At 51.8% G+C, this 21,766-nt stretch overlaps 1 long non-coding RNA gene across 2 annotated transcripts; it reads left to right on the top strand.

The window, feature by feature from the left end:
- Positions 1 to 5,711: 5,711 nt before the first annotated feature.
- On the top strand, positions 5,712 to 18,085 carry LOC123478168 (uncharacterized). 2 transcript variants are annotated; one of them, XR_011650461.1, is made up of 4 exons: positions 5,712 to 7,551; positions 15,428 to 15,548; positions 15,698 to 15,808; positions 16,375 to 18,085. It is a non-coding gene; the product is annotated as an uncharacterized lncRNA (long non-coding RNA). The 2 variants fall into 2 exon arrangements; XR_011650462.1 differs by lacking the exon at positions 5,712 to 7,551 and adding an exon at positions 13,896 to 13,947.
- Positions 18,086 to 21,766: the final 3,681 nt, after the last annotated feature.

The following is a 21,766-nucleotide window of genomic DNA, read 5'->3' as shown; positions in this document are numbered from 1 at the left end:
ATGTTGTGTCCTCGTAGTTCAAGTACGTAAGTGCAGAGCAGGAAGGGACATCTCTCATTTAAAGGAGAACTTTTAGGAGCGGTTGCCCTGCAATAACTATTAAGTCGTCTACGCGCGAGAGATGACGTGTCCTCGGAGGACACCTTTAACATCCAAGGGTCGCTGTCATCGGCTGCCGCTTCTGTCTAAACATTACGCCGTCTTGAAGCCCAGCTCTGTAAAGTGTTCCTCGCCTGCCCCAGGTGTGTCATCCTCTTCACTTCTGTAACGTGTTTCCACAGACATCTATTGACGATCTTTGGGTGCAAGGCAGTGAGCCGGGTGCCCTGGGAAGAAGGCGCCTGTCTTCGAAGAGCTTACCGTTTAGTGAAGGAGAGAAAAACACAGTTAATTGTGTTACGTGTCCAGATGAAATGAATGCTCCATGAGCTTGCAGCAGGTGGGTCCTAAGTGAGCCTGTGAGGCAGGCCCGAGACCGGGAAGCTGGGCGGCGAAGGCTGACTCTGGGGTGTTTCGGCTGAGGATACCAGGCAGAAGATCGTGTTGGAGAAGTAATCTGGGGTCGAGGGGGGTGGACCACAAATGCCAGGCTGGACTTTATCCAGTTTGCAGTAGAATACCATTGAAAGCTTGCTCCCTTTTTTCTTTTTAACAACCAGCTTTAATTTTGTTCTGATTAGAAAATTAATAATGATATTTCCCCAATTCTCAATAGCTACCAAGCTATCAAAAGAATGGACCACATGCTACAGAACCGCTCTGAACATTCTGGGTTTATTCTATGAGGTTGTCTGTGCACATCCAGAGAGAGGAACACAGCCAACGCATGCCGTTTACACAGACGGAAGGGCTTACACAGCGTTTCATACCCCATGCCTCTTCGCTGCCCGCCGAACCGATGCTGGTGTGGAGAACGGGTGGAGGGGGCCCTGGGGGAGTTGGTGAGGGCCATGGAGCTGGGGCAGTGGGGGCAGAAGGGCGGGGATGGATGCCAGAGATGCTTCAGAAACAGAACTTGTGTTACACTGCCTGTTTTCATTTTTCAAGTCACATTTCCTTCATTGCGATTTTCATGTCAATAGCCGCCTTTTTATATATTTTCTTAGCTTTTTCAGGACAGATTGTTCAGTCCCTTGGAAAGATCGTTTCCATGATGTCATAGGTAGTGGAGCCTCGATCAGGCTTGGACTTGTGTTGCTGCCCCGTCTCTCCGACGGCGGGGAGGGAGAAGGTTCCCCTGTTCAGAATCATTATTGATTCATGTGGTTTGAACTCATTTCGGCTGTGATCACTGAGAATAGACAAGGGATTCAATCCTGATTAAAAAGGAATTGCTGGTACAAGCAAAGTTCATTGACAATGCTTTATAGGCTTCGGGCTCTGAGCTACACAAAGCATTGAGCCCAAGGTCACAGTTAATTGGCTGAGCCCAAACCTGAACCCCAGGCTGATTCCAAAGCTTGTGCTCACTTACCGTGTAAAATGAGATCACCAATTACTTAAAATTGATGTTCCGAGTGTTAATAAATACAGGAGAAAACTCCTCAAGTCAAAATGTAGCTTAAACCTCTCCACGCGGCACCTGAACAAGCTGCACTTTCAGGTTTCCCGTCCACGGTTCACCGTTTGAGCAAACACGAGGCGGGGTGCCCACAACATTCCGTGCCCCAGCCCGCTTTGCAATTTTGGTGCCCTGCTGTCACTGAGGCCGTCGAGTCAACCCTTCCAGTGACCCGCAGCGTGCCCGTAACATTGGGAGAATCCCATGCAAACATGTATATTTCTGGCGAGGGTTAAAGTCACGACGTGTCTGTCGGGTGCGGGAGGAAGCAGGTGGAAGGCCATTTGTTCCTGGTGCAGTACCCTAAACTTGGAGGCAGTCAGGGTAGAAGGCACTTGGGTTTTTTTTTTAAATCCTCACCTGAGGATATGCTCATTGATTTGAGAGAGAGAGGCGCGCAGGGAGGGAGGGAGATCAATGTGAGAGAAAGACAGCAGTTGGGTGCCTCCCGTACACGCCCTGACCAGCGATGGAATCCGCAGCCTAGGTACGTTCCCTGATCCGGAATTGAACCCACACCCTTTTCGGGGGTGGGGGTGTGTGGAACAGCGCTCCAGCCAACTGAGCCCCCGACCAGGGCAGCACTCTGTGTTTTTAAAGTCATGTTATTAAATAAATATAAAATCAACCCTCCATAATCCGTGGTATGTTAGGTTGCTAACCGCATTGCCTGTTCCAGCCCACACGCCCCCGTGAGCCCCTCCGAGAGCTGTAGCGGGCGCCCTGTGCTGGGGACTGTCTTGTCTGGTGTGGTCCTGTTGCCACACGGTCATCTTCATCTTCCGGGAGGCGCAGTCCCCCACAGTCTGGCTCTGCTGTCCCCTGGTGTCTCACCAAAGCATTGTCCCCAGTAGGCAAGACTGGTGTCTGGGGCCCCAGTAGGCTGGAGCTCCAGGGACCTGAGGGGGATGGGCTCCCCAGAAGTGGCTGTAAAGGGACTTTGCCCAGATGCCGAGTGGAGCAGTCAGGGTTTCCGGAACGGGTCAGGTTTTGTTCCTGCTCACCAGCCCAGGGATAGGATCAGGGACTCTTGCTTGCACCTGCGACTTTTCAAGCCCAGGCCTTTCCAAGGTCAAAGAGACTTTATTTCTACATCTCAGTGACAGGTGTCAGACCCTTTGCCTCTGCTGTGAGCTGAGGTTTTGTGTCTGTGGTTGACTTTGCAGGCGGCGACTCCAACTCCTCCGACGGGCTTGGCTGCTGGGCAGGGAGCCAGCCGGCCTGGTCCACAAGGACGTGGGAGGCAGTGTCCTGGCAGGGAACTGGGCGCACACGTCGCCCTTGGCTGCCTTTAGCTACCCCTTCCTGGCCTGCTTCATTCTGGCAGATGAGTTTCCACTTAAACGATTTCCCCTCACACCAAGAGGGGCATTTTGAGGCTCTGTTTTCCTTTCATGTGGGTCAGTGTCAAGTCAGGAGAGCTTAGTCGGAGAGGCCTGCGACATGCTATTTTAACCATTTCTTTAAAATTTTTTTTAAAGATTTAATTTATTTTTAGACAGAGGGGAAGGGAGGGAGAAAGAGAGGGAAACATCAGTGGGTGGTTGCCTGTCACAGGGTCCCTACTGGGGACCTGGCCTGCAACCCAGGCACGTGCCCTGCCTGGGAATGGAACCGGGGACCCTTTGGTTTGCAGGCCAGCACTCAGTCCACCGAGCCACACCAGCCGGGGCCCTCGTTGTCATTTCAAGTCGCTAGCGTTTCGCTGATGCTTCGTCAGGAAAGCAAAAGCCGCACTGCTCAGGGCTCCTCCCCAGCCCCTGGCAGCCTCAGCGCCGAGTTCATCTTCCTGTTTCTTGCTCGTTGTCCAACGTGACAAGTGATTGCTCGGAGGGCTGTTAATAAGACTGCTCCGTATTTGCTGAGCTAACAGACTCAGCGCGGCAGGCAGGTGTGTCTTCTGGGAGCTAACCCTCTGGCTGCCTGCCCACCTCACCAGCCACCTCATTTAGTTTCTCCAACTACGACTTTGGGGGGACTCCTCCCCCAACACACTCCCTCTAGGAGGGAGGGTCTCAATCAACACATGACTTTCAGTCTTTTAGTACAATTAAGTTAAAGATCTTGCTTATTTATTTTTAGAGAGGGGAAGGGAGGGAGAAAGAGAGGGAGAGATACGTGGATGTGAGAGAGAAACATCGATTGGTTGCCTCTTGAACACGCCCTGACCTGGGTCTGAACACACAGCCCAGGTGTGTGCCCTGACCAGGAATCAAACACGAGACCTTTCACTTTGCTGGATGATGCCCAACCAACTGAGCCACACCAGTCGGGTTTAAATTTTGATAACTTAGTTTTAATTTTAGTTTGAGCTCTCTGTTAAAGAGCCCTTAGGACCATTGAATAGGAAGCTGGAGAAGTTGATGTCCAGGGGCTCCGGCCACCTTTCCCCGTGTTGCTAACCGGAAGGCAGGATAAACATGCAGGTACGCCAGTACAAGGGCTTAGGGGGCAGGTGAGCTGGTTCCACCTGTCTCTCCGTAAAGCCAGAGGCTGTCGGTGGACCTGCACTTCCAGGCATTTGGTGCTGCCATTTCCAAGCCCACCTGAATGGGTATTCCACAGCAGAATGAAGTCCGGCCTCGGGGCTCCTGATTTGTCCACCCCGACCCAAGCAGGGACTCCACTCTACAATGAAAGAAATGGTTAAAACAGCTCTGGCTGGTGAGGCTCAGTGCATGGAGCACCAGCCTGTGAGCCAAAGGGTCACAGGTTCCATTCCCAGTCAGGGCCCATGCCTGGGTCCTAGAGCGGGTCCCCAGTAGGGGGCGCTCGAGAGTCAACCACACATTGAGATTTCTCTCTCCCTCCCTTCCCCTCTGTCTAAAAATCAATAAATAAAATCTTTAAAAGAAAGAAAGAAAGAAATGACACCAAGGATGATGAGGGTCTCTTTCCAGGTACTTATCCGCGAGGTGGTTTACGCTCCCAAGAGCAAGGTGCTGTGTCCTCTCAGCTGGGATATATTTCTAAATGTTCAATAAATATTGATAATGATGGAGTAGCAACAGTTTGTCACATACTAATGACCTTCATTGCTTTGATTTTTCTTCTTCAGAGTGGGGTCACAGGGTGTCATTGTCAATAACCACACAATAGTTATAGAATGTGCTCAATAATTACTGAGAGTAATAAACCAGCAACAATTTGTTCTTTTTAAAAAGGGGGTCAGAAAAAAGTAAGAAACTAAAAACAAGAAAAAATAAAAAATAAAATAAAATGGGGTCAGAGTTTTCTGTCTACAAGCTATGGGATGTTACTCTAGGTTAACATAGTTCAAGAATTTTAATCCTCGCCTGAGGATATGTTCATTGATTTTAGAGGAAGAGAAGCATCGATCAATTGCCTCCTGTATGCACCCTGACTGGGGATCGAACCTGCCACCTACGTGTGTACCCTGACCAGGGATTCAACCTGCAACCTGTTGGTGCAGCAGATGACGCTCCAACCAGCTGAACCACTGAGCCAGGCTGTAGTTCAAGGATTTTAAAAGCCAGGAGTGAGACCGTGGAGAGGGCTGCTTTTCCGGACATTTCTGAATGTAAACTTCGGTCACCTTCTCAGATGGTGATGGAATGGAGGGGAGCACCGTTCCATCGTTAGGAACACAAACACCTGTGCTCATCCCGCAGGGCATCAATTCCAGGTAGACCGACTTCAGTATCACCACCCATCTCCAAACACACCGCCCTGAGGCTCTGCCCCGGGGGAAGGGGGCTCTCGCTGGCTGTGTGGCACCCTGTTCCCCCCCCTCTTCCTCCTTCGCCAAGCTTTCTCGCCTTTTGCAATCACGACAGAACTTACTGGGCAAAATGACCCTTTCTTTTTTAACTGGAAAATTTTGTCAAAATGTCACAATGTTCCAATGTCCTCCCAGCTCAACATAAGTGGGCCTTAGAGCCTTTCCAGGGGAGAGACAATAAGACCTCAGTCCGCACAGAGGCTCTGTGTGTGTGTGTGACAGCGAGGACAAAAACAATCAGGCCAATGTGGTTGGCCGGGGCCGGGCTTTTTCCTGCTGCTTCTTCGCGGTAGTTTTTCACTGTTCAGTCTAAATTTTTAAAGAACATTGCTTATGTCTCCGTGAAGAGGGATTGTTTAAGTCTCCAAGTTAACAAATCCCATGGCCTATTTGTCATTTTCTGTCCAGAAGGTTGAAAGGTGGCCCCCCAAAAATACGTCTCTGCCCCAGAACCCGAGAGTGTGACCCTATCTGGAAAAAGGATATTGCAGATGCAGTTAAATTAAGGGTCTCAAGATGAATATGGTTTGGGGCAGCCGTCCCCTACAGGGCGCCAGGGCTGCCCTCAGACCCTTGTGAAGCCCGAGACTGTGAAAGAGAGGACCAAGGAATTCATCCAGCACCAGTCCAACCAATAGGTCAGACTTAAGCGTGACTGGCGGAGACCCGGAGGCATTGACAAAAGGGTGCGCAGCAAACTCAAGGGCCAGACCCTGAGCCCAGTGCTGGCTAGAGGAGCAACAAGAAAACCAAGCCCATGCTGCCCAGTGGCTTTCAGAGGTTCCTGGTCCACAACGTCAAGGAGCTTGAAGTGCTGCTGGTGTGCGACAACTGTCACTGTGCTGAGACCACTCATAACCCCTCCTCCTGCCACTGCACAGCCACGGTGCACAGAGCAGCCCAGCTGGCCGTCAGGGTCACCAGTCCCAATGCCAGGCTGCGCAGCAAAGAAAATGAATAGACAGCTTGTGTACACATTGTCTTTGTCTCAGTAAAACCATAAAATTCTGCCAAAAAAAAGAACACAGCTTGGATTAACCAGGTGGGTGCTAAATCCAGTGACAAGTGTCCTTATAAAAGATAAGAGGATAAGACACAGAAAAGGAGACGCCACACAAAGATGGAGGCCAAGATTGGAGTGTTGCAGCCCAGGATGCCGAGGAACACCTGCAGTCACCAGACGCCGGAAGAGCAGGGAAGGATTCTCCCCCAGAACCTTTGAGAGGCCGAGCAGGCTGCTGGCACCTTGGTTCTGGCCTCCAGGACTGTGAGAGGATACATTTCTGTTACTTTTCGAGACCCAGTTGTGGTCATTTGTTAAGATAGATAGAGGAAACAAATACAGAACGTTAGAAAGAAATGGGGGATTTATCCAAATCTTGCTGAATGGAAGATTCCACCCTGAAATGGCTTTCCTCAGGTCCTAGGACTCAGAGGACCCAGAGCTGTGAAGACCTGGCCCAGGCGTGTCTCAGCTGAACCCCACGGGGTGGCTCCCCGGTACAGAGCCCTGACGTGTGGGCTGATTTGGGAGCGGAAGTCCCTGAGGGTACAAAGGTATCCGTCTAGGCGCAGAGGCAGGCGCCCCATTCTGTGGATTGAGATGGCAGGTCAGCTGAGCACTTTCACTCTGCACGGGAGGCGTGGTTCTTCTTTCTTTCTTTTTACTCTCCACCAGAGGATACGTTTATTTTAGAACAAGAGGAAGGGAGAGAAAGAAACATTGATCGGTTTCCTTCCATACTCGCCCTGGCCAGGGCTGAACCTGCAACTCAGGTTTGTGCCCTGACCCAGGACCAAACCCACAACATTTTGGTACACGAGACAATGTGTGAACCGACTGAGCCCCCTGGCCCGGGCAGAAGGGGTGCTGCTTGTTAGCTCATTTGCAGAACTGCTGGTCCCTGACTCCTCCTCCCCCCTCGACAGACTTCGCTTTCCCCGCACTCCACCACCACCCTGCACCTGTGCCCCTTGGAACCTCCGCAGTATGGCATTCCAGGTGGCTGTCCTGAGCTGAGTTGACCGGACAAGATGGCATATCTTCAAGCTTCCAGTATAAAGCAAAGGTTCCCATCCTCCACCCGATGAAGCAGCCGCCTGGCAGGGAGGATAGCCATATCAACAGAGATCTGGGGGAGGGTGTGCCCGAGACCAGACAGAGAAGGGTTGTGTGCTGGCAGCCCAGAGGAGGCAGCACTTCCCCCTGGGAGGCTCAGCGAGCTTTCTGGGAGGCGAGATCCTGGAGGTGAGTAATGCTCAGGAACTGGCCCACCGAGGAGGGTGGGGCCAGGCTCCTCGCCCTGAGCAAAGGCAGGTGGGTTGTGTGTTTGCGGAAGAGCCGGAAGCTCAGGGTACCGAGACAACAGCAGTGAGGCTGGGGAGTGAGTCCAGAAACAGGTTGGAGAAGGTGCTTGGTGCCAGGCTATTAAGGGCCACACGCATCCCCGATGACTCACACTGAACCTGTGTAGACCGAACCGGTTATATTCTCGAACCCTGCTCTTCCTCCTGCTTACCAAAGGGATGCTCACCTGCCCAGCTGGCAGAGACCTGGGCACCGGGCGTGATGCTTCCTCACCCTCTTTACAACCTCTGGAATCCACCCAGCCCTCTCCCTTCCCATGCCAGGCCAGCGTCATTTCCAGCCTGGCCATGGGCAGTGGTCCCACCACTCCGCCGGCTCGCCCCCTCCAGTCTCCTTGCTGCCGGAGTGACAGCCTCCTTCCCTTCTTACCTGCACCCAGTGATCCCTTCAGAGCGCAGATCGAATCATATCATGACCTATCTGTGTAAAACTCTATTTTAAATGGCTCACGAGACCCTTATAATACAGCTTCTGATTTAAAGAATGTGCAGAGAGATGATAATGGGATGTGGGAGTGCCCTGACTTACCCCGTCCGCAGGCTTCCTCCCCGTAGAACCTCTCTGGGCCAGTTCTGGGTTTGGGCACTTCCGGGGGTTACCTGCGTATACCCCCAATATTGTGCCTGTACTGAAGTTTCTTGATTTCGCAATCTGGAATATCTTAGTCCAATAAATAAGGGTTTAGCTGACTTCTATTACCTCTTGTCTCTTTCTGATCCCCAGACTATTTTTAGCTTGTCCTCAGTTCTGTTTGGAAACCTGGGAGAATATACTTAAACCCCAATTTCTTGCTTCCCGGATCCTGGACAGACTTCCCACCGTGTAAGAAGGGAACTCGAGCGCTCCCACCCTGCCGAGCACGTCCCCGCCCCAGCCGCTCCCTGCTCCTCAGCGACCTACATGTCGTGTGGTTTGATGGCATTAATGTTCCCTGTAACCACAGTGGAGTCTTCCACAGGTTCTTTCTAGGTTGATTCTAAAAGGAAAAAAAAAAGTGTTTCGACTTTTCAATAGCCAGGAAAAACTGTTCACTGCGGCTCACCTCTATGCTTCTTCAGTTTGATTCACACTTGACCCCTGCCGTTCTCATCTGTTTTTGTTTGCTTGTTTGTTTAACTGGGAGTGTAACTATTTCTTCTTCCCTTCCCCCTCCCCCTTCCTCTCTCCACCCTCCTCCTCCTTCTTCTCCTTCTCCTCCCCCTTCTTCTTCACATTCTCTGAGTTTCCGAGCTGTCAATCATATTATCTATTCTATTGAATTCCCTCCTCCCCTGGGCCCCAACTGTCTCCAGGAGCCTTCTGTCTGTCCTGGCGTCTGTCCACGTGTGCTTCCCGGCTCCCACCTCTCTGCCAGCGACTCCCCTTAACTTCTCTCCTGGGATGTCCCATTTTTTCCTTCTCTTGGTCACTGCTGAAGCGTAATATAAAAGTAACTTGCAAAGAAAAGATGCTTAGAGGATAATTTATTTTTTTTACCTTTTTTGTTATGGAAAACTTCAAACACACATAAAAGGAGACAAAATAATATAATGAACCCTCATCTATTCATCAACCAGCTTCAGTAATGACCAGTTCACGGCCAACTTTATTTCACCTCTACTTGTCACTTCTTAGCGCTCCCAGATTATTCTGAAGCAAAATACAGGTATCATATCACCAGCAAATATTTAAGGAAGTATCTGGGAAAGGTAAGGGCACACCTAAAAGTTGGCTATATTTTCTTTGCTTCATCAAATGACCCGGCAGTGTTCAAATTTCCCTGCGGTCTGTAAACGTTTGCTTGTTTGAACGACATCCAATTGCTGCTACTCGCTGTCTCTCGAGTCTCTTTTAATCGCTGGTTTCCTCCCCGCCCTTTTTTCCCCTTGCAATTCATTCGTTGGAAAGGGAATTTTGTTTTTCTTGTAAAGTTTCTCCCACTCTGGATGATGCCGATTGGGTCCCGCTGTGACACGTCACAGAGTTGTTTATCTCCTGACCCTCCTGCGACTCAGTCATTAACTCCAGCGTCTTCGTCAGGTTCAGAGGGGTGATTCTGGGTGCGCCTTCATGCACGGCGTGGTGTGTTTCCAAACGGAGGCACATCGTGTCGACTTGTCCCTGTTTTATGATGTGAGTAGCCACTGATGGTCCCTGCCTAGACCCGTGATTTGATTGGGGTTCCACTGCAGTGAAATTCTATCACTGCTTCACTTACTAGCTGGAAGGCTTCTATGTTAGAGACATTTCTTCTCGTTTGCTAATTAGTTGTCCTGAGTTCCTTTGGGGAAGGTCAGATAAATTCCCTTTAATTATCATTTTTCAGAATAACGTGTCCCTGGCATCTCCCAAAGGAAACTGTGAGCTTTGTAAATTTTTACTCATGAATTTGAACATATTTGTTTCGATTCATCACAGTTATGATCCTCAGTGATGCTCACATCTTCTTTAGCCGGGTGGAAACTTTGTTTGTTTTGTTAAGATTTTATTTATTTATTTAAAGATTTTAGAGAGAGGGGAAGGGAGGGAGAAAGAGAAGGAGAGAAACACTGATGCGTGAGAGAGATACGTCGATCAGCACAACCCCCAACTGGGGACCTGGCCCGCAACCCAGGCGTGTGCCCGGAACAGGTGGCCTTTCGCTTCACGGGCCGGCACCCAGTCAATCCACTGAGCCACACCAGCCAGGACAGAAACTTTGTTGCACTGGCTTCTGAACCTCTTCCTTTGTTCTTCCTTGATATTTACCATTTTCATCATGTATATCTCCCGTCCTAGACCTGGGACAAACCATTCCTTGTTACTGGGTTGATCACTTTCCTAGGCCTTTTCTTAGACAGAGCTAGAAATACATTTCGAAAAGAGAAAATACCTCATAAATTCATGCTAAACATCTAACTTAGCCTCCTGGACCTTCTAGCTCCTTTCTCCCACATCCAACACGAGATACGCTTTGTACCTTTTAACATGTCTGAACATCTCTTTATTCTCCTTTATGCTGAATTGACAACTTGGCTTGGGATAGAGAGTTCTGGGTTGCAAACAGTTTTCCCCCAAAACATTGGAGACATCGCTCCATTTTCTTCTAAGCAACCAATGTTGCTAATGAGAAGTATAGTGCTATTCCAGCATTTTTCTTGCACGTATGTTTTCTTTCTTTCTTTTTTTTTTTCATTTAGAGGAGCTTTTAGGATCTGTTCTTCACCCATACAGTTCTGAAATCTCCCTAAGACATGTCTCAGTGTGGTCTTTAAGAAATGACCTTGATCTACACTTGCTTGGGAGGGTACATGGGGAAGAATAGTCAATATACAAGAGACCAATTAGCCTCTGGCTTTTAGCTCCTCTCCCGAGGCCTCTGTGGCTTCTGCGGTCTCCTGGGTCCAGGGCCTGAGCGGGGGATGAAGCCCCTCTCTGAGGGCCTGGCTTCACCCCTTCACTGCGCTGTATCCCTGAGCGCTCGCCCTGCCACCTTCTGCCTCCTAGCCTTTATTACAGAGATCTCCTTCTCTCCCTACTGTGGCAACAAGAAACGTACTTGAGAATTTTTCCTTACAGTTATCGTAAAGGGGTCTCGAAAAGAAAGGAGGGAAACCAGAACTGGGCTTCTTGGCCTTGCTCCCAGAGTTCTCCCCGACCTTTAGCGCTTCTCAGTTCCCGGGATGCATCTCGTTTTCTCTACATTCTCATCCTGCATCTCGGACTATTCCTCCTTCTTCACCTGCACCCCACGCAGACTGCCTGCGCATTTTCCCGGCTGTGCTCCTTCCTCGAGGTGGTCTCCTCTCACCCTTCCCTCAATCAGGCCCCCCTGCCTTGTTCAGGGTTATACTCCTGCTCCAAAGAAGTTCTCCGTTTGCCCTGGCCGGGTGGCTCACTGGTTGGAGCGCTGTCCCTGTACACCAAAACGTTCCAGGTTCAGTCTGGGGGCACGTACAGGAGGCAACTGATGGATATTTCTCCCTCTCTCTCCCTTCCTATCTCTCTAAAATCAATCACCATACCCTCAGGTGAGGGTTGAAAAAGAAGTTCTCTGTGGGCAGCCAGCAGCCAAAGCACAGCCAGCACGGCTTGGAGGAAGCTGTCTGGTGGCAGTGTGGGTGGGGAGCTGCAGGGAGCCTCGTGGGCCGGCCGGTCCAGACGCTGTTGCTGGAGCGCGAGGGAGACCAAGGGCCCTGGACCAGGCAGCCGAGGAGGGATGTGTCAGAGGACGCCATGGGGGTCTGGCGCCCTTTATTATCACAGCAGTGAGGGCATGTGGCTGTTCAAGGTTAACTCCACGGTGTCTGTCTTGAGAGAAGAGGGAAGCGGCGTTGCTGTGTGCTGAGAGAGGAAGATGGAAGAAAGGGAGTTGACTTTGGACAGGTTAAGTCTCTAAGTTGAGGGGTGGGCCCTCAGGGAGGCTGGAAGAAAGGGAGTTGACTTTGGACAGGTTAAGTCTCTAAGTGGAGGGGTGGGCCCCTGGGGAGGCAGCTGCCAAGGAAGCACTGGAGCTCAAGAGAGACTTCTGGGCCAGGGCTTTGGGAGTCAGGAGCTTTGGATGGCGGCTGACCGAGGGTGCAGGTGAGCCCGTCCTGGGAGAAGGGATAGAAGGGCAGGCAGGAGCAGCAGCAGCCTGGGCAATCTCAGCCCTGAAGGGCAGGCGAAGGAGCAACCCGTGGAGGCGGAGAGGAAGGAATGGGCCGAGAAGCAGGACAGCCAAGGGAGGAAAGAGTGTTAGAAATAAGGACGTGGGGCAATGGGTAAATGGTGTGACATGGCTGTCCCCTTGGAACAGGAATGAGGAGAGCTGTAGGTACTGGCCGGGATCAGAGTGCACATGTGGGACAGGTTATGAATGAACCCACAACCGCCTCATGCAACCGATACTCACTGCGGGCTGCCACGCGTCCAGGCTCTCGGGATTCACCAGTGAGCGAGACAGGCCCGAGTCCCTGTCCTCACGGAGCTCACAATACCGTGGGGAACACAGGTGACACAGACGAAGAAGGAAGTACACAGTACAATAGAAGGTGGCAAGTGCTTAAAGCAGGAAAGAGGGATGATGGAAAGGCAGGAAGAGTTGTGACTTCACAGAGGGCGGCCCAGGGAAGGCCTCTGGAGAAAAGACTCCGGGAGTCCTATGAGGGGGAGGAGCACAGCGGAAAGGGAAGTGCACAAGCCAGGAGGGCTTGGGGTGGCACCGGCCAGTGTGGCTGGAGCAGAGAGGTCAGGGGGCTCAGATCACTGCAGCCTTGAGGGCCATGATGAGGACTGAGGCTTTGGCTCAGTGGGCCGGGGAGCCGTGGCAGGCGGGTGAGCGTGGGGGACCCGTCGCAGGCAGATGGACACGGTACCCACAGGGTCTGACTGGTGCCTCCACAGAGTCGCTCGTCGAGCAAGCACGTCGGCATGGAAAGTTCCCACTTTGAAGGCCCGATGCACTGAGAGCGCATAGAAGGAGAAAAATCAAAAGCCCAAGAGGTACACTCCAAGAAGGATACACATGTCTGTGGACCAGAGGTGGAACATAAATTCAGAGACTCCAGCCACAGTGGGGGCCTCCAGGAGTTTGGCTCTTGAGATCTTCTTATCCAAGGGCTAAAAATACTCCTCCCAAGGCGGGGGCTCCAGCCAGACGCACTGTGGGAAATCTCCAGGTGGGAGGAGCCTGTGGAATGAGATGTAGTTTTTCACGCTTAAAAAAAAAAAAATCCAAACTCTGTGCATGAATTCCACTTTTGTTTATTTCTGGACAAATATGTGAAAAGACATGCGTCTACCCAGGGAGTGGAGTGGGAGGCTGGGGCAGGGGTCTCCCACTCTTCTTATGTGCTTCTGATACATTTGGCTCTTTGTCTCAATGCGTATGTGCAATATTACAGAGGAAGTAGCAGGAGCCCAGCGCACCGTGGGAGGAGTAGAAGCAGAATTAAAAACAAGCCATTGGATTGAGCCATTAAGAGATGGTGTCAACAAGAACGGTTTCCATGGAGTTGTGGAGACAAAAGACAGATTGATAAAAGACAGAGACACCGGAGGGAGTTAAAAAGTAGACCTGTCAAGAGGTCGCACAGGAAAGGGAAGGGGAGAGAGATAAGGAGGGGTCACAAGGGGATGGGGGTCAAGACAGGCTTTTTAGAGGAGGAGACTCGAGGGTGTTGGCCAGACAACAGGGCACGAGAAGGAGGCAGGGAGAGGTTTAAGATCTGTGAAAGGAAGGAGGTGCCTGGGGAAGAGCTGGGCACTACTTCCTCGTCCTCGGAGCCCAGAGGCTGAGCGGTCCAGGCGGCACTGTGGACGGAGGAGTCGGGTGGGGTGAGTGGCGGGTGGTGGAGTTGGGGGTGAGCTGGCCCATGCCTGGCAGCTTTGGTGACAGTGTGGCCTGTTGGCCCCATATCTCGCCTGCCTGTCCTTTTCTCACCCTGCATTGCACCATGAGGGCCAGAACGAGGCCCAATTATCCACATGGCTCTAGCACACAGTAGGCTCTTAGTTAATGTTCGTTGGCTGAATGGATGGGTTTTCTTCGTGAACAAGAGGCCCAGGCCCCAGCTGAGACTGAAGGGGGGTGGGGTGGGGGAGAGTGACTAATATTTGGAACAGCTGTGGCGGAGAATGGGACCGGCTGGTGATGAGGAACAAGTGCAGGATTTCCTAGTGACTCTGGGAGGTCTGCTGAGCAAGGAACCGTCGGGAGGCAGCGCTGTCAGGCAGGGAGGAGCCTGCCGAGAAAGCAGATGGGGTTTTGTAATGTGAGTTGACCTGCTGTCATTCTCTCAGCAGAGGCCTGGAGGAGTCGATGGAGCTTTCCAAGGCCCTGGCTTCATTCCTAGAGAGTGTTCTTGCCTTGGGTGGGCCTATCCTTTGTGCTGGTAGCTGCTGTGACCAGAGCAAATTAGTGTGTAAGCCCCAGTCCAAATGTCATCCCCAGGGAAGCCTTCTCCGTGCCTCTCCCTCATCTGGATCCCGGGCAGGGGGTGCTGTGAGCCCCGCTGGGAAGCCTGAGCTGGGGGTCCAGGAGCTGCCAGGCCAGGGCCCTTCCTGGGAGGGTGGGAAGTGGGTTGCTTAGTCAGGCACTGGCCAGCAGGATGGGCGGGACCACTGGGCGGGACCGCCAGGGCCAAGGAGAGTGAGGTCAGGATGCAGGGGCTGGAGGCCTAGAGAAACCCCAAGTGCACGCACACCTGGCAGGCCAGGGGAGCGAGTCGGGTGTGAGGGGAGCAAGTGAGGGCTGGCAGTGCGAGACTGGGGCGGGTTGCTGGCACACGCTGCCTCAGGACTTGGGCTTAATAATGCCGGGGCGTGTGGCCTTTTATGTGACTCCCAGCTTATTTCATTTTGCTGAGGGAAGAATCTCAAAGGGGCGAGTGGCCAAGTTCAGCTGTAAATGTTTGTGATGAGTAATATGTACATTTGCCCCCCTGTGGAACCCTGAAGTCTGGCAGGCCATAACCATACCTGCTTGTCATCATGCCCGCGGCACACAGTAAGTGCTCAGGAAATCTGTGTGGCACAATTGACTAAATGACCTCAGAACTAGTCAGTCCAAGGACTTCTGTGATCAGAACGGCCTGGGCCAGCAGGACCCTGAGAAGCAAGCCCATCCTTCCCCCTCCCTCCAAGAGAGACTTCACAGATGAGAACACATTGCAACAGCCCTGCATTGGCAAGTTATCAGAACAACGGACTCATCTGAAACGAGCTCAGTGTATCTAAGCAAACTCTGTGACTTCAGGCCCCCACCCCACAGCCATCCTCCCCTCTTTCCAACAAGACTCCAATTTTGTCCACACAGCCACGTGCCCAGCCCTAGGGACGGAATCATCATTGTTTGTCATCGGAAATTATCCATGTTCTTCCAAGTGCTCTACCGGACAAGCGGTCCAAAAGCTGTGAACAGGAGGACTCAGACCAATGTAAGGTCCTGTAGCTTGACGATTTATTGTAAAGCTTGCAGTGAGAAACAAGGGGAAAGAATGGGGGGCATGCGCCCACGTAGGCTGGGGCGTGGGGGTGCGGAGGGAGCCTGTTGGCTGAATCCTGTGTCCCCCCTCCCGCCCCCCAGCAGCCTTCCCCACTGACAGCATGGTTATGAGGACTAGAACTGGGACTGGACGAAGGGGTGCAGCCCACAGATGCTGCCTGGAGCCAACACATAGTCTATGAAGAAACACAGGCAAGTACTCCAGCTGCAGCTGCAGCAAGCAGGGGACCCCGCAGGCGGCCAAGGAAGGGCACATGAGGGGCCAGGATGGGATCATAACAGGGGTCACCAAGGGGGCTGATCTGGGGATGACAGCTGTCCATCTGGAATTAGCACAAACCTCACCTCGGAGCTTGGTTTTCCATCCCTTTCTATCCACAAGTAACACTCTGGGCTTCTTGCACGCTTTCCATCCACGCTCAGCATCACGTGCTTCCTTCTGTCTAGCACGTCTCGCAAGGTACCAGCTCACTATCTATGCTTAACACGTCTTAGGAATTTTGCCTGGTTTTTGCTTTTCTGGCCTTCTGCAGCGAATTTGAATATTATCCCCAACAGAGCCAACGCACATTACATTAGTCTGAGTCAACCTATGGCCGTCCTGAAACTTCGGTGTGGTCATGTGACTGGTTTCTGGTCAGTGAGACCCCAGAGGGAGATTTTAGGGGGCATCTGGGAAAGATTTTCTCCTTGACAAAAGACAAGAGCGATGCAAGGAGAAGTCCTTTGTCCCCCTTCCCCCCTTCTGTTCTCTTCAGCACTGGAACTGCGGCTGGCAGGAAATAGACACTCAGCCAAAGGCTGGTTGAAGAAGTGAGTGAACGATGCCGGGGTCCATGCTCACTCTGTGGCGCTGAGGTCAGGCTTCTGGATGGAGATAGCAGGGTGGGGAAAATAAATTGTATGGTGATTGTGTAATAACAACAACAATAGCAGCAGCTGACACTTATTGAAAGGTTACTCTGTGTCAGAAATGGTTCTGAGCATTTTGCACTTAATTTTCACGATATCCCTGTAAAGTGGAAAAGATGATTGTCCTCGTTTTGCACATGAGGAAACTGAGGCCCAGATGATCCGGTAACTTACCTGAGGTCACTCAGCGGGCAGTGGATGGCCCTGGAATTTGCATCTGGACACGCTGAGCTGCATGCACCCTCTGAGACACGATGTCATCTGTTGAGTTTCCTCTTGCTACTGTAACAAATTGCCAGGCACTTCGTGGGTTCACACAGCGCAGACCTGTTACCGCCCAGCCCTCGAGGCCCGCAGTCCTGCACAGGGTGAACACCAAGGCGCTGCGGGTCTGCTGTCCTCCTGCAGGCCCCAGGGTGGTACGCTGAGCCTGTGCCTGCATCCCCACCTCTGTTCCCATCCTCACATCTTCGACTCCCGATTCCCTCTTGGTGACGCACGTGTTCACGCTGGGCCCACCTGCACAGCCCAGGATGACCTCCCCATCGCAAGGTCCTTGACTTAATCCATCTGCACAGCCCCTTCTGCCCTGTGAGGAAACATGCTCACCTGTCCTAGGGATGAGGACAGGGCCATCTTCGGGGGGCGTTGTTCTGACTGCCGCGCCGTCCTGCCGGTGCGGGCCCAGTATCCTGCCCCACACCGAGGAATGGAGGGGTGACCCCTCAGACCTCTGCCTGCCTTCTTAAAGCTTCTGGTGTGTTCTCCCTCCTAAGTACGTCCCCCCACCCAAGCAGAGGAGCAAACCAGCTGGCAGTAGGAACCGAACAGGTGAGTTACAGGCCTTGGCTTGTTCATCCGCCCATCTGGAATGGGTTCTCTGCGCTGACCGGGTCCTTAGTTCTACTTCCCGCCTCAGCCAGCTGGCCCCATCCGTGTGTGTGTGAGTGTGAGTGTGTGTGTGAGAGTGTGAGTGTGTGTGTGTTTTCCATGTTGCAAATTTACTTTTATTTCCACCCCTAATGCACGTTAGAGCAATTTCTCTCAGATCCCTTCAATCCCTTCTCCCGATCTCCCTGGTGAACCCCTAGGTTCTGGGTGAACCCAACCCCCCGGCCATCCTGACTCCAGTGCAGTGGTTTCCTGGGACCCCCTCCCGCAGCAGACTTCCCCAGACCCGTGCTGTCTGCCTCAGGCAATCCCCCTAGAGATGTGGCTTCACTGTTGGCGGCAGGAGAGCACTCTGTGGCAATGAACGCCCAACATATGAAGCAGATGGAATGGAGCCGTTTGGGGATGAGGAGACTCATCCCCAGCCGAGTCTCTTCTCTGCCCCACTCTTCCCATGGCCCCTCTCACCGGCTATGTCCCACCTGCTCCTGGCTGCAGGGGTGGGGGCCGTGCCAAACGGGCTGGCCAGCCCTCTGCACAGCTCCTGGACGCTCCACTTACACAGACAGCAGCTCTCTGGTTACTGGACAGTTGACCTGGTTTTTTTTCCAGAGAATTCTTTTTGGTCGCAAGTGCTCTGGAGGAGAAGAAATGCTCCTGCCTCAGGGAGGCCCGGGTCTCAAGGTGCCTGTTGGGGGTGGGGTGGGGGTGGAGTGGGGGTGGAGCCACGGGCAGGACCTTCCCACAAGTTACCTGGAGTCCCTTGCCAAGGTGCTATCAACACCTGTCCTCCGGCCCTGCAGGCCAGGTTGGGGGTGGGGTTTCCTCCCCAGCAGGCAGCTCTGGACCATGGGGGTTACCTCAGGACTCCCTGTAGACTTGGGACCAGGACCTGTGAGTGTCTCTTAAATTTCCAGGCCTCTCCCTTGCATGGAGTCCCTTGCCAATTCTGTTCTTTTCCCATTCTAAAGAAATAATTACTTCCATGCCTGATCTTGTGTTTATAATTGTGTATTTTTTTTTCCTCAAAGAAAGCCTTCCAAATTCTGTATGCTGTAGGCCCCACAAAACCTGGATGTATCCCTGGGAACTCTGGTCTCGGGGCTCTCCCAGGGGACCCGGGGACCCCTGAGTTAGGGGGGCCCCTTCTGTGAGAGGAGGCAGAGACTCCCATCGGCAGGGCTTCCCAAGGCACTCCGGGTGCTGTGTGCACAGGGCGTCCACACCAGACGCGCTGGCAGAAGGCAGCGAGGACTCAGTGTTGACACGCTTCCTGCCAGCCAAGGGCCCATGTGGCAGCGGGGGTGCGGGTAGGGCGGGGGGTGGCTGCTGTCTGCTGGTTGTTCGTTCCCCTGTGCCACATGGCTCCTGCCTCCAGCCTTGGTGCCAACTCTGGTCAGTCTTCCTGGAAGAAGGGGTCAGAAAACTGCTCCTTCTCTCTGGAACAGCTAACCCATCAGGCCAGGGCTCCTGGCCTAGGCCTCAACCTGGCCACTTGACTGGAATTCCTAAATCTTGCTTTTGAAAGTCACGTTGTGTCCAGTGGGAGAGATTGCCTGCCTGGGTGGGGCGTCTCCGGACTGGTGAGCTCCGTGCCGAGGGCCGGCAGGCTCCTCGGCTCTGCTCCGGCCCTGTATTGCCCCGAGGGTGTTGGTACAAGGCAGACTGAAAGCCAGAGACAGCAAGCACCGCTTTAAAAGTGTGGGGGCACTTCCGGAGGCAGATCGTGGGTCAAAGCTTCCCCACAGCACTGGAGCTGAGAACAGGTGTTCCCAGCTCCTCACAAAATAAAGGAAAGTAGAGAGGACCACAGGGGAACCTTGCCATCAGCAACCAACACAACACACCTCGGGTCTGGCATCCAAGGAAGACGCAGGAGGCTCTGGAGTGGTGAGGAGTAGCTCAGCACCTCGCTGCTCCCCAGCCGTCCCCGTCCTCAATGTCAGAAATTGCCCAAATCCTGAACAGGCTCCACGGTGTCCCGAATCTGAAGGGAAACAGATGGGAGTCGTGCCCTTACTCTCTTCCTCTTCTGAACGCGCAGTGTTAAGGAGCGCATGGGGAGGCAGAGGGAACTCAGCCAATGGGAATAAAGGCGCCGGAGCAGCGCTCCTACTGAGAAACCTCTCTAAAGCCTGGGTTATCCCCCATCCTTGGGAACCGTGTAGAGCGTCGTCCTCTCCGGCCCCAGGCAGGTGACCTGAGCTGTGTGCGGGACATTCATCAGAACCTCAGGACAGGAGGTCGCACAGGCGTTCCAGCAAGAGCTGCACTTTGCTTCTGCTGAGCTCCCTCTTCCCTTCCTCCCCTCCACACTACCAGTGTGTGGAGGGGATCCAAATACCCAGCCTCTCACTTGCTCCAAGGGAAAAGCAGACCCGTCTTGAGCAGTGGGGTGATGGTCAGTAAGCTTCCCCTCTCCGATCTTGTTACAACAGCATAAAGAAAGGTCTGTGCAGCCCTGGCTGCTGTGGTTCAGTGGGTTGAGCGCTGGACTGTGAGCTGAAAGGGCTCTGGTTTGATTCCCAGTCAGGGCACCTGCCTGGGTTTTGGGCCAGGTCCTTGGGTAGGGGCGTGTGAGAGGCAACCAACTGATATTTCTCTCACACATGGATGTTTCTCTTCCTCTCTTTCTTGCTCCCCTCCCCTCTCTCTGAAAATAAACAAAATCTTTGAAACAGAAAAGGAAATGTATTATTTTTATAGAAGGAATAAACACATTAGAACTAATAAGGAAGGGAACTGGCCCACTGAAACTCCAATTACTGAATTGGGGCATCCGAACAAGATAAAGAGATTTGAGAAATCAGAATTAATAGAAACGGCATACAGACAAAGGTGATCCGGTATAAGGGTTATATGATATCCCTGAAGAAGGGAAACCAAAAAGTAGAGAAAAAAGAGCATGTCTACTGCGGGAAAAACAAGACTAAAACGGCAGGTTCAAAGACACATTATATTCCAGAAAAGCTTGATTCGCAATGTTTAACACTAAGACATATCTCAGTTAAGTCATTGAAGTTAAAAAAAAAAAAAAAAAAAAGAAGATTGACTTCTTTACGAATGCAAGCAAGAAAAAAAAAGTCAGTGATGAGGGCGAAGAGGCAGGGCGGCCTCAGACCTCTGCCCAGAAGAAAAAGGAGCTAAACCCACCACATTCTATGGGAAAGAAAGTGAGACCCAAGAATATTTCACCCAGCCAAGACGACCCTAGAGTAATGGCTACAGAGATATGCTTAACCAGCCAAAACCCTTCTGGAAAACCAGCTTAACTATGAAATCCAGCCTATTAAGAGATGAGTTGAAACAAAGAAGTTGCCAATGGGAAAGCCTCCACCAAAGAACCAGGGGAGAGCATTGAATCCGTTGAAATTTAGACTGTATACTAAGTGTCAAACAAAAAGTTTAGGCTGTAAAAAAGAATCGGAAGCACTTATTTGAGCAGGAAGAGTTGCAACCCAGCAGGCAAATATAGGGAGCAACCCAATCTTCTCTGGGGAGAGAACAGAGAAGGGCTGGGTTTATAGTGGGCAAACACCACAAAGTGTGATTCTTTCGTGTGTAAGAGGGTTGCTGTCTCGGTTAACAGGGATTGGTTCGTTCCAACATGCAAAGGAGGAAGATGAAAACTGCAAGGAGGATGTAGAGTCCATGTGTCCCACAGCAGTGCAGAGTGTTTACGACTCAGCTTTGAGCTGAGTTTAGCAACAATTTAGCCACTGAGGCACCAGCTGTGCACAGGCCTAACCTAATAGCCTCCTGATGCAATTTTAAGTGACTCTCAGTCATGCTTACTCCATGTTTTTCATTATCACAATGCAATTGCTTAACTGTGCAATTATGTTTTTACAGAACAGATAATGATTATCACAAACCTGGATAATGCAAAGATAAGATAATAGGAGCCCTGGCTGGGTGGCTCAGTTGGTTGGAGCGTTGTCCTGCACACCAAAAGGTTTCCCGTTGGATTCCCGGTCAGAACACATACTTAGGTTTCAGGTTTGATCCCCGGGGGAGGTGAATATGACGTTCCTCTCTCACACTGATGTTTCTCTCTCTCTCTCAAAGGAAAAAAAAAAAAAAAGGATATAGTACAAGTGACAAAAGTCAGGAGGGCCAAGGGAGGTGGAAAGAATCACGGGAGCTAATACATGCACGTAACTGAAATGTGTCATTTGAAAAAATGACTCCAACCTCCCACTGTCTTTCACAATTTTTGTTTAACCTCAGAGGTAGTTTTTAGGAAGTAATATCTCTTGTGGTCAAGACACATTATTTGAAGTTCAACTCTTCCTTCAGTTTCACTTCAACGTCTTTTAAAGTCAAGTAAAATTAAATGTAATACTT

This window comes from Desmodus rotundus, chromosome 10 (assembly GCF_022682495.2).
Source record: "Desmodus rotundus isolate HL8 chromosome 10, HLdesRot8A.1, whole genome shotgun sequence".
Lineage (NCBI taxonomy): Eukaryota > Metazoa > Chordata > Mammalia > Chiroptera > Phyllostomidae > Desmodus > Desmodus rotundus.
This window is presented reverse-complemented; position numbering and strand designations above follow the sequence as displayed.